The following is a 13064-nucleotide window of genomic DNA, read 5'->3' on the forward strand; positions in this document are numbered from 1 at the left end:
TGCCGTGCACGTCAGTCCGTAGCACACCGACTGCGGTCTGCACGTGCAAGGCTCATCCTCTCGTTTGGTGGCGGGCGTTTTTGCTGCGTTTACAAAGGTGCTTGCTCAAACAACCTGCGGTCCCGCGATGCGGAGCCCGGCATCGCAGATGCCGGTAACCGCAGGTTGTTTGAAAAGACAAACACTATTCGTTAGAATTGTGTTTTTCTATTGAAAAACAACCGGAGCGGTCGTTGTCCGGGCTATGTTTTGCAAGTCTGGCCGCGAATTGGGGCAACTTGGGTGGGGCCTAACCGCAGGTTGTTTGAAAAGACAAACACTATTCGTTAGAATTGTGTTTTTCTATTGAAAAACAACCGGAGCGGTCGTTCTCCGGGCTATGTTTTGCAAGTCTGGCAGCGAATCGAGACATCTTGAGCCTGTCGAAAACGAATCGCTCAATCTTCGTAAAAATTTCAGGGTATGGGCTCCCGGAGGCGATCTACCTGATGGCACCGGTCGGTACTCGCTAAGAAGTCTTTTGCGCGTGGCACGTGCGATTCCATTTTCCCCGTGTTAAGTCAACGGGGTTTTGGACACTTTTTGCGCGATCGCCAAAGGCGGGAAAACGAGCCAAGAAGGAGGTGGTTTTCTTCCACGCATTTTATGGCAAACACGTTCTGGTACACGCCAGTGTGCGCCGTATACCCCTCAGAATCTCGGAACGTGTCTTTGCACGAGGTCAAAGTTGGAATTTTGCTGTGCCCCATGTTAAGTCAATGGACGGCGATGCCGAGACTTTGCAGAGACATTTTCATTCGATCTTTGTACAAAATTTTAGAGATAGATTTCGCCCAAACTCTTATATCTTGTAGAGGAAAGAGCATAGTACTTGCTGGTATGCTTCGTTAAGGTGGCAAAACTCATTTTTTCTTTTAAAGTTAATTTGAAATTTAAAATTTTTTAACATGGAAAGTCAATAGGAGCGTCTTTATTCCTCTATAACTTTTATCTTTAGTAAGATATATAGGTGAAAAGTTGATATAATATACGACTTTCGATGCTCTTTCCAACGATGTATAGCACGTCACTGCACGATGTGCCGTTTTCAAGAAAAGTTGTAAAAAAGCAGGGCTCGACTGTGACTTGAACCCAACCACATTGAGTATACGAACAGGTGAAGGGGACACCTCCCATGTGCGGACGCGACACTGATTATTGCTTATTATTGGCAGTCGGCCGTTGTGGGTGCGCCTTTGCTAAGCTTATATCTCCACAACTGCTTGACCGATTCACTCGCCGTCTTTTGTGTGGGATAGCCTCTTCCATTCTTACACGTAGTGTGCTATTCTCGATGCGTATGGGTGACCCCTAATGCACGTGCCACGTGCAAAGCGAAGAGGTCTCAGTTCGGTAACAAGTCTAATAACTCTGTAGTTACTTTGCCGATTGCACTGATACTTGGCATGGATGTAGGCAACCGCCGGGCAATACATTTCCGTGTGTCTTGGTTGGGGTGCAGCTGCACGTGCGCACGGGCAGGGTGACGCTTCCAGATCTCGAGAACGGCTGGGCCGATTGTGATCAAAGTTGGGCACACCGTTAGGGATCGGCGAGTAGGGTGCCGTGCACAAATCAGATGGGACTCATTTTGCACGTGCGCACGTGCAGGACGACGCTTCCAGATCTCGAGAACGGCCGGGCCGACTGTGCTCAAATTTGGCATACCACTAGAGACTGGTTAGTAGGGTGCCGTGCACAAGTCAGTTAGTGTGTATTTTCATGTGCCAAGGTTGGGATGCAACTGCACGTGCGCACGTGCAGGGGTCGTTTCCCGATCTTGGAAACGGCTGGGCCGATTCAGATTAAATTTGGTACATCGCTAGAAACCGGCGAATAGAGTGCCGTGCACAAGTCAATTGGGGCCCAGGCTGCACGTGCGCACGTGCAGGGTGTCGCTTCCAGATCTCGAAAACGGCCGGGTCGATTGCACTCAAATTTGGCACACCGCTATAGACCGGCGAATAGGGTGCCGTGCACGTCAGTCTGTAGCACACCGACTCCGGTCTGCACGTGCAAGGCTCATCCTCTCGTTTGGCGGCGGGCGTTTTTTGCTGCGTTTACAAAGGTGCTTGCTCAAACAACCTGCGGTCCCGCGATGCGGAGCCCAGCATCGCAGATGCTGTAACCGCAGGTTGTTTGAAAAGACAAACACTATTCGTTAGAATTGTGTTTTTCTATTGAAAAACAACCGGAGCGGTCCGTCTCCGGGCTATGTTTTGCAAGTCTGGCCGCGAATTGGGGCAACTTGGGTCAGGCCTAAACTTGTGGCTCGATTTTCTTAAAAATTTCAGTGTATGGGCTCCCGCAGGCGATCTACCTGTTGGCACCGGTCGCTACTCGCTTAAAACCTCGTGGCACGTGGCACGTGCGATTCCATTTTCCCCATGTTAAGTCAATGGGGTTTTGGACACTTTTTGCGCGATCGCGAATAGCGGGAAAACGAGCCAAGGAAGAGGTGGTTTTCTTCCCAGCATTTTATGGCAAACACGTTTGGGTACACGCTAGTGTGCGCCGTATACCCCTCAGAACTTCGTAACGTGACTTTGCACGAGGTCAAAGTTGAACTTTTTTCGCTCCCCATGTTAAGTCAATGGGCATTTTTGCAGAGACTTTTTCATTCGCTCATTGTACAAAATTATATGATACGATTTTGTTTAAACTTCCAGGACTTGTTGAGAAAAGACCATAGAACATGTTGTTATGCTTCTTTAAGCTGTGCAAATTCGTTTGTTCTTTTTAGGCTCGTTTAAAAATGAAAAATTTTAACATGGAAAGTCAATGGGAGCGTCTTTGCTGCTTAATAACTTTTTACAGTTGAGATATATTTATGTGAAAAGTTGATAGGTTATACAACTTTTGATGCTCTTTCCAATGATATATACAACTTTATTGCACGTGGTGCCGTTTTTGAGAAATATAGTAAAAAAGCACGACATTACCGAGATTTGAGCTCAGACCTACCGATCAGTAGGTTGCAGTCATTTAGTATGTATTTCCATGTGCCACGATTGGGGTGCAACTGCACGTGCGCACGTGCAGGGTGACGCTTCCAGATCTCGAGAACGGCCGGGCCAATTGTGCTCAGATTTGGCACACCGCTAGAGATCGCGTAGTAGGGTGTCTTGCACAGGTCTGCTGGGCCCCAGGTTGCACGTGCGCACGTGCAGGGTGACGCTTCCAGATCTCAGGAACGGCTGGGCCGATTGCATTCAAATTCGGCACACCTTTAGAGACCGGTTAGTAGGGTGCTGTGCACAAGTCAGTTAGTATGTATACTCATGTGTCTCGGTTGGGGTGCAACTGCACGTGCGCACGTGTAGGGGTCGCTTCCAGATCTTGAAAACGGCTGGGCCGATTGAGCTTAAATTCGGTACACCGCTAGAGACCGGCAACTAGGGTGCCGTCCACAAGTCATTTGGGACCCAGCTTGCACGTGCGCACGTGCAGGGTGAGGCTTTCAGATCTCAGAAACGGCTGGGCTGATTGCATTCAAATTCGGCACACCTTTAGCGGCGTTACAGAGGTGCTTGCTCAAACAACCTGCGGTCCCGCGATGCGGAGCCCAGCATCGCAGATGCTGGTAACCGCAGGTTGTTTGAAAAGACAAACACTATTCGTTAGAATTGTGTTTTTCTATTGAAAAACAACCGGAGCGGTCGTTCTCCGGGCTATGTTTTGCAAGTCTGGCCGCGAATTGGGGCAACTTGGGTCAGGCCTAGACGAAATGTACAATCTTCGTAAAAAGTTCAGTGTATGGGCTCCCGGGGGCCATCTACCTGATGGCTTCGGTCGCTACTCGCTTAAAACCTCGTGGCACGTGGCACGTGCGATTCCATTTTCCCCATGTTAAGTCAATGGGGTTTTGGACACTTTTTGCGCGATCGCGAATAGCGGGAAAACGAGCCAAGGAAGAGGTGGTTTTCTTCCCAGCATTTTATGGCAAACACGTTTGGGTACACGCTAGTGTGCGCCGTATACCCCTCAGAACTTCGTAACGTGACTTTGCACGAGGTCAAAGTTGAACTTTTTTCGCTCCCCATGTTAAGTCAATGGGCATTTTTGCAGAGACTTTTTCATTCGCTCATTGTACAAAATTATATGATACGATTTTGTTTAAACTTCCAGGACTTGTTGAGAAAAGACCATAGAACATGTTGTTATGCTTCTTTAAGCTGTGCAAATTCGTTTGTTCTTTTTAGGCTCGTTTAAAAATGAAAAATTTTAACATGGAAAGTCAATGGGAGCGTCTTTGCTGCTTAATAACTTTTTACAGTTGAGATATATTTATGTGAAAAGTTGATAGGTTATACAACTTTTGATGCTCTTTCCAATGATATATACAACTTTATTGCACGTGGTGCCGTTTTTGAGAAATATAGTAAAAAAGCACGACATTACCGAGATTTGAGCTCAGACCTATATCGTTACGGTGTCAGGCGGACACGAGGACAGGTGGCGCCGCCGCCGCCCGCATAGCGGCGGGAATGTGAACTAACCTGTTTACCATCTATGGTATGGTACCATCGGGGGACCGGCCGCCGTCGGCACCATTTCGGGACTTTGCATCGCAATAAAAGGCTTATTTACAATTGAAAATGGACTAGCGAGAGTCGTTATGGAATCAGAATTTGATGCTCTACAAAACTAGGCTATTTTCATTGTGATGGCATCACAGACTACACCGCTAAACCCAATAAAGCAGATTTATGTCGCGTCATCGATGATTACATATAATGTATCATTCTTTGATATATATGTAGTCGGGTCTTTCAGCTGCGTCCCTCCCCTCCCTCGCCGCGCCGGCGGGTCGGCCATCCGTGGCTTGCCGCCCGCCGGCTGCTGGCCGGTCAGCTGGCCGGTCAGCTGGTCGCCCGCGGCTGTCGGTGCAGTGCGGGATGCCTACTTGCGGGGGGGGGGGGCCGTCGTGGCGGCGGCCCGGGTGGACTGGGCGAGCAGTGAGTTGGGGAGCGCTGCGCTGTCGGTGCTCTAGTTTGTATTGCGTTCGCATGATACGGCTTGAGCCAATACAGAGTGAACTGATTGAGCTGAGCAAGTCTTTACATACATTGAAAAGTAAAGCACTTTTTACTGCATCTACGGTGAGATGCTAGATAAAATTTATGGTCTACCTAATGGTACCCATTACTTAACAATTAAGTGAATCATTTCGTCGCTAAACTCTCGTAAATTCGTATGTCCGCCTCACTATGGAGTTTGGACCGTAACGTATGGCCTTTGCTCAGACAGTATACGAACAGGTGACGGGGATACCTCTAATAGAAGGATGCGACACGATTTTACTGCTAAATAGCGGCCGGCCGCCGTGGGGACGTTTTTGTACGACTTATATCTCGGCAACCACTGGGCTGATACACGTGCGGTTTTTTTGTGTGGGGTAGCTTTTTCCCTTCTTTCACATAGTGTGCTACTCTCGATGCATATGGGTGACCCCTAACGCACGTTCCACGTGCAAAGCCAAGAGGTGCCTGTTTTGTAATAAGCGCAATAGCTCGCGGTAATTACTGGGCCGATTGCGCTAAAACTTGGCATGGAGGTAGACACTTTCCAGGCGATGCATTTCCATGTGTCTTGGTAGGGGTGCAACTGCACGTGCGCACGTGCAGGGTGACGCTTCCAGATCTCGAGAACGGCTGGACCGATTGTGTTCAAATTTGGCATAACGCTTGATACCGATCAGTAGGTTGCAGTCATTTAGTATGTATTTCCATGTGCCACGATTGGGGTGCAACTGCACGTGCGCACGTGCAGGGTGACGCTTCCAGATCTCGAGAACGGCCGGGCCGATTGAGTTCAAATTTGGTACACCGCTAGAGACCGATTAGTAGGGTGCCGTGCGCAAGTCAGTTTGGACCCATCTTGCACGTGCGCACGTGCAGGGTGACGCTTCCAGATTTCAAGAACGGCTGGACCGATTGCACTCAAATTCGGCAAACATCTAGAGATCGATCAGTAGGGTGCCGTGCACAAGTCAGTTAGTATGTATTTCCATGTGTCACGGTTGAGATGCAACTGCACGTGCGCACGTGGAGGGGTCGTTTCAAGATCTTGAAAACGGCTGGGCCGATTGAGCTCGAATTTGGTACACCGCTAGGGACCGGCGAATAGGGTCCCATGCACAATGCAATTGGACACAGCTTGCACGTGCGCACGTGCAGGGTGACGCTTCCAGATCTCGAAAATGGCCGAGCCGATTACACTCAAATTTGGCACACCGCTATAGATCAGCGAGTAGGGTGCCGTGCACGTCAGTTTGTAACACACCGACTCCGGTCTGCACGTGCAAGGCTCATCCTCTCGTTTGGCGGCGGGCGTTTTTGCTGCGTTTACAAAGGTGCTTGCTCAAACAACCTGCGGTCCCGCGATGCGGAGCCCAGCATCGCAGATGCTGTAAGTCATTAATGCAAGATATCACACATGAGAGCCGCAGACATTCACGGTACCGTAACCGCAGGTTGTTTGAAAAGACAAACACTATTCGTTAGAATTGTGTTTTTCTATTGAAAAACAACCGGAGCGGTCCGTCTCCGGGCTATGTTTTGCAAGTCTGGCCGCGAATCAGTACAACTTGGGTGGGGCCTAAACGTGCATTGCGATTTTCGTAAAAAGTTCAGGGTATGGGCTCCCGCAGGCGATCTACCTGATGGCACCGGTCGCTACTCGCTTAAAACCTCGTGGCACGTGGCACGTGCGATTCCATTTTTCCCATAGTAAGTCAATGGGGGTTTGGGACACTTTTTGCGCAATCGCGAATAGCGGGAAAACGAGCCAAGGAAGAGGTGGTTTTCTTCCCAGCATTTTATGGCAAACACGTTTGGGTACACGCCAGTGTACGCCTTATACCCGTCAGAACTCGTTACCCTGAGTTGCACGAGTTTGAAGTTGAACTTTTTTCGCTCCCCATGTTAAGTCAATGGGCGTTTTTGCAGAGGCATTTTCATTCGCTCATTGTACAAAATTATATGATACGATTTTGTTTAAACTTTCAGGACTTGTTGAGAAAAGACCATAGAATATGTTGTTATGCTTCGTTAAGCTGTCAGAATTCGTTTGTTCTTCTTGAGCTCGTTTAAAGAAGAATTTTTTTAACATGCAAAGTCAATGGGAGCGTCTTTGCTGCTTTATAACTTTTTACGTTATAGATATATTTAAGTGAAAAGTTGATAGGTTATACAACTTTTGATGCTCTTTCCAATGATATATAGAACGTTATTGCACGTTGTGCCGTTTTCCAGGTGTTGTCCATCTGAACTTGTCAGTCACGTGACCCATTTGACCTTCGGATCCAATTCTCGTAGTCAATTCTGGCGCTTTTGTTACCATAGCGAATTATGTAACACCGTGTTCACAATTTACTGACGACGAAGGTCCTGCTTAATCTGGCCAATGGCGTTCGAGAACTGCGGCCAAGCCCCGCTGATCTTCAACGTGATTGGTCGGTGGGCGTATAGAATCTCCGTCGTCAGGGAGACTGCGAACACGGGGTAAACCAAGGGGTAAACAATCTGTGCGTGTGGAATGGGGAGTGGTGAATGTGCAGGGGCGATGAAAGGCGCTGATGTCGAGATTTATTTATACTTTTATCCTTATTATACATTCTGATCATTTTTTACGTTCAGGAGTTTTCTCTGTTGATTTAACATAAAAAACGGTGTGTTTTACTGTTATTGCCAAGTGCCATATTGATATTGAAATTGGGGTACAATTCAACATTCACTCAGTTGGGGAAACTACGAGGAGCCAAACAAAAATTGGATTAGCCAATCAGCGGCTGGAGTGGGCGGGGCGATGACCATATATGGTCATAAAATCAGACAACTTCATCTTTTCAATGAATTTTAGCATTCAAATGAAAAGATAAGGCATAAGAATGTTTTTTAACCACGCAAGGCCTACACTCACCCGGTGCATAATTAACTGGCGGCTCTAAATCGCAGAGTTACAACGCAAGGTCAAACCGTGATTGGTCCGTGATTGGCAAATATGGCAGATTGAAACGGACGCGCCAAAAAATGTAAGCAGTACCGTGGTTTAAAAATGTCATTATTTTTATTATTTTGTTTATGGTTTTTTAAATTGTAGTTAAGTTATTATTATAGAATTAAATATTTTTGTTTATTGTAATTAAATTAAATCTTTGAACAATTTTCTTTTATAAAACCAATCCATTTATTGAATGGCCAGCTGATTGCGACGCCCAGAACCTGCAGAAAAGCCGTTTTCCTATCGCCATTTTCGAGTCAATTCGCCAAATTTTATCAAATCACACCAATTGCTAGTGAAAAATGGAAGCCTTTTCTCTCCAATAAGTGGACGCGATACCGCAAGTACCTGCTTGTCATACCGTTTTTCACTCTTAGTAGCGGGGGCTGCATTTATGCCCATATATGGTCATCAAAAGTCCATTTATTGACCAATCCATTTTTTGACGTTCACCTCGTAGTTTCCCCAACTGCACTGGTTTTCTATGGCCTGTTGTGCATCATATTATTGGTAATGTGAATATAGGTACTCCATACACTGCTACTTTTGGGTACATATAAATGTTTGACCTGATTTTAGTTCACTTCACCTTATTTTTTTTTGCAGGAACAGTTATCACACCATTATTGTGCAAAAAATAAGGGTGGTTTAACGCGGCACTCTGTCAGCCACTTTTGGCTTCCATAGACATCAACAAGCCTATACCTCCAACACTACCAGAGGTTGACGTTAGCTCCACGGAATGCGCTGGCAGCTGCTGGCAGCGTGCCCATGAAACACAGCCAGGGGTTTCCTCTGTAAAGTCATTATTGTCTAGGTACATGGGCCTTTAGCAATTGTTAACAGCTATAAAAATTGGAATTAGAAATGTTCAGGTATTATGAGCATCAGCTAAACAGGGAAGCATATTTGGCTACAGCCCATCTTGCAACGCCTCAATGAAATTTAACGAGAAACTTAAATTGAGGGAGCAGCTACATAACTGAGGTAAAGCCCATAAATCCTTGTGGATTTACCTACATACCTGAGGTAAATCCACAAGGCACCTTGAGTTCAAACTATGAAGTGACTCCAAGCGAAATATAGCAGAAATTGGGACTTAAATGAGCTTAGAAATAATCTGCTTAGTTCATTTGAAATGTATTGTTACCCCCTTTCTAACCATGCATATTTTTGTGTCTTGTGAGGTCTCATATAGCAATAAAAATAGAAAAGTTATACAAGAGCAGTGACATGCATAGTTTGCTTGTGTTGTCACAACTTTGTACAATATTTCCAGCTTTATAATATGCAGTTGCATCAGCTAAACAGGGAAGCATATTTGGCTACAGCCCATCTTGCAACGCCTCAATGAAATTTAACGAGAAACTTAAATTGAGGGAGCAGCTACATAACTGAGGTAAAGCCCATAAATCCTTGTGGATTTACCTACATACCTGAGGTAAATCCACAAGGCACCTTGAGTTCAAACTATGAAGTGACTCCAAGCGAAATATAGCAGAAATTGGGACTTAAATGAGCTTAGAAATAATCTGCTTAGTTCATTTGAAATGTATTGTTACCCCCTTTCTAACCATGCATATTTTTGTGTCTTGTGAGGTCTCATATAGCAATAAAAATAGAAAAGTTATACAAGAGCAGTGACATGCATAGTTTGCTTGTGTTGTCACAACTTTGTACAATATTTCCAGCTTTATAATATGCAGTTATCAGTCACATTGGGCATCACACATGTATTTTTTTTTTCCTGCAGGAGGGAAGACACAGGAGGGAACTAGTGACTCATGTTTTTGCTTCTATCGCTTCACCCCTGGGGAATCAGTTCCTACACTCCTTGAATATAATGGTCACCAAGGGGTGCTGTCCTGACACGTTCACTTTCTGTTGAGAAGGTTAGAACAAACACCATGTGTGTCATTTAGTTGCATATATAATACTTCAATGTTAAGTCTGCATAAAGCCTGGAGTCTGTAGCCACTCTTAATCCTAGGTTGTCGTGACCTTAATCTAGCCTGGGTGGATATTTTGCTGTGCTAAAAGCACGGACTCCGCTACGCCCCAGTGCGGCGGCCGGGGCGCCTCCCCTGGAAGAAGACGGCGCCGGGGAGGGGATGGACACTGTTACACTTGCGGTTTTTTGTGTGGGGTAGCGTATACCCTTCTTACAGGTATTTACTATGGACAATGCATGCGGGTGACCTCCACTGCACGTGACACGTGTAAAACAGAGAGGTGTCATTTTTGTTGTAATGACAATAGTACGGTACAACTTGATTGTAATGACAATAACTACATTATAAAAAGGATGTAGGCACCCACCGGGCAATGTGTTTAAATGTGTCACGGTTGGGGTGCAACTGCACGTGCACATGTGCAGGGTGACGCTTCCAGATGTCGAGAACGGCCGGGCCGATTGTGCTCAGATTTGGCACATCGCTAGAGACCGGTTAGTAGGGTGCCGTGCGCAAGTGGGAACTGAAAATGTCTAAAATAGAGATGTTGCAGCTTGAAGGAAATGCAATCAAACTGTCAATCATACAGTGATACTGTTTTTTTTTTTACAGGAGACAAGATTGAAGTGCAGCCAACACTGCATGGTGCTTCTCACAAGAGCTGACCCATTGCTGTTTTTCAACTCTTCTGGAAAAGGTAATATTGGCAGATACTTACATTGTTTCACAATCTACGTTCTGGTATGGGTCTCCCCTCCGCGGACCATCTGGTGGGACCATCAACCGCTGGGACACGACCCAGCGGTTGTAGTGGTCTACTATTCATCTATAAATCTTAAAAAGTCCGCCGCCGTCGGGGTTACGCTTAAAAAGGCTTTATGCGGCGCCGTCGATTGACGCACGAGGGTGAAATTTTCACGGCTCGTGGGTCGCGTCATTCAACAGGTCGTATTAAATTTTGGGCACGATGCGGCCGGGGGTGCGCCCGTGGCGCGTGCTCATGTGCGCCATAGGGTTAGCATTAGAATCGGCAAAAACAGGCTGCGGCGGCGTGACGCCCAAAAACGGATATTGCGGCGCCGTCGATTGACGCACGAGGGTGAAATTCTCACGACTCGTGGGTCACGTAATTCAACAGGTCGTATTAGATTTTGGGCACGATTCGGCCGGGGGTGCGCCCGTGGCGCGTGCTCATGTGCGCCATAGGGTTAACATTAAAAACGGCAAAAACAGGCTATTGCTCCAGATGGTCCGACCACTACAACCCTATATGATGCACTCTTGGCTGCATCCCCACCCCACCCTTTCCCCTTACAGTATGAAGTATGAATAACAGTGATTTTTTACTGGAGCTGCAAAGCGTGCCTTTGAACCACCTTATGATATACTAGTATCTAAAGTATTTGTCCATCAGGATCAGTTATCTAATGGCAGTAGACTGTTGTCTTCACATACTTCATATCTATTTTGGCTACTGCATTGTGTTCTGTAAAAAAATATGGAAAACGTTTCGGATGTATTTTTTAGTGGAATGCTTCTTTACAGATCCCGAAAGAAGATAACAGCTTGTTTTCTTCACCGCCACCAGTCTACCTGCTCTCTGCACACTCGGCAGAGCGCGGCAGGGCACCCCACGGAGCTGCACTAGTCACATCCGGGCCCCACGCCGGTCGACGGCCGATGCGATGGAGGCACTACTCCGAGCTGGACTGGTGGCCGGCTCGGAGCTGGTGGATGTCGACCGCGGAGCGGCGATCTACTCCTTCCACCGGGGCCGGCAGCAGGAGCTCCAGATGTCCTTGTGCCACCCGTCCGGCCAGGCCTCCATCCACCTTGTAGAGGCGGAGCGGGAGACGGTGAAGCTCACGGCTCCGTTGGAACATGGCCGCTGGGAGGCCTGCGGCGCGGACGACGGATGCGGCAGTTGGTCAAGACACGGCAGCCTACTCGAGGTGCTTCTCGCCTGGAGGACGCAGGCGAATCGCGTTATCCGAGCTGTGCCTCGTCATGGTGCGATGAGCCTTAATAGACTAATGCATATTCTTCCTTTGGCTGTAATTCATTTGCTGCTGCCCGCTGGGCTAAGGAGTAACTCTGGGCGCCTACTTTGGGCAGACGCTCGTCCAGTGCCGCTCTTCGTTTGCCGCACATATCTTTATTTATTCTTTGTTACAATTCCGTCTTTGGTCATTTTTTTTTTTACCATGGGGGCACTTGAAAGTTTTGTTTTTAAATCTGTGGACATTGAACCTGGAATCGGTTTTTGTCGGATTTCGGTTTTGTTTTTGCACTGTGGAAATATCTCGTTCAATATTTTTTAAGATAGGGCGTGCATAAACTTTTAGTCTCATTACTCCTCTGTGCATCTAAATTCTAAAGTACTATAATGTGTATCTCAAGTGTTTGGTGCTGTACTGTTATTATTTATGGTTAATCCAGTGCTGATTTATGGTTAATCCAGTTTTTATTCGATTGAATCGTTGTGTGTAATGTGCATGACATCCGCGTACCGCCTGTAGCAGTGTTATATATTTTCATTTATGCTGGAAAATAATAACTTTCTTGTTCATTGGCTTTATTTGATGACAGAGACGTGCCAGATGACTAGGGCTGCGACTTGACTTGGTAGTTGTTAACGTTGCAAACTTCAACCATCAAGCATGATGTGGAAACGTCACATTCCGTTATCAAATCTTCGTACCGTAAATACTGAATAAGATCAATACTAGGCTGGAGCTTGCTAGAAAAACCGTGCATTGACAACGGCGAGTGGTGGACCTGAGTAGCGGCCGGGGCTACCCGGACGGTTTCGTCCTCCAGGTGGAGTCCCAGACTGGTGACTGGGAGGGCTTGCACCCAGGCGGCGGTGTGGGGCTCTGCGGCAGCAAGAAGACGCACCCGGACCACCTGGTTTGCCCCATCCAGCAGACACTGCTGAGACGTCTTAGAGAACGCCTCATCCCAAGCGCGCTGCTTGCCCTCTTCTGACCATTAGTTATACCACGGATCACCTTATGTGACACCTTATAGGCCCGGGCAGTATGTGATCTGTGGTTATACCCAAGTCTA

The 13064-nt window shown here is 47.0% G+C and overlaps 1 long non-coding RNA gene across 1 annotated transcript; it reads left to right on the forward strand.

Annotated features, from left to right (window-relative positions):
* The first annotated feature begins 7696 nt into the window (after positions 1-7696).
* LOC122368504 lies at positions 7697-12564 on the forward strand. The gene is made up of 3 exons (XR_006254258.1): positions 7697-7711; positions 10355-10692; positions 11541-12564. It is a non-coding gene; the product is annotated as an uncharacterized LOC122368504 (long non-coding RNA).
* The last annotated feature ends 500 nt before the right edge of the window (positions 12565-13064 follow it).

The sequence above is a fragment of the Amphibalanus amphitrite genome, unplaced genomic scaffold (genome assembly GCF_019059575.1).
Source record: "Amphibalanus amphitrite isolate SeventyFive unplaced genomic scaffold, NRLGWU_Aamphi_draft 000953F_arrow, whole genome shotgun sequence".
Classification (NCBI taxonomy): Eukaryota; Metazoa; Arthropoda; class Thecostraca; order Balanomorpha; family Balanidae; genus Amphibalanus; species Amphibalanus amphitrite.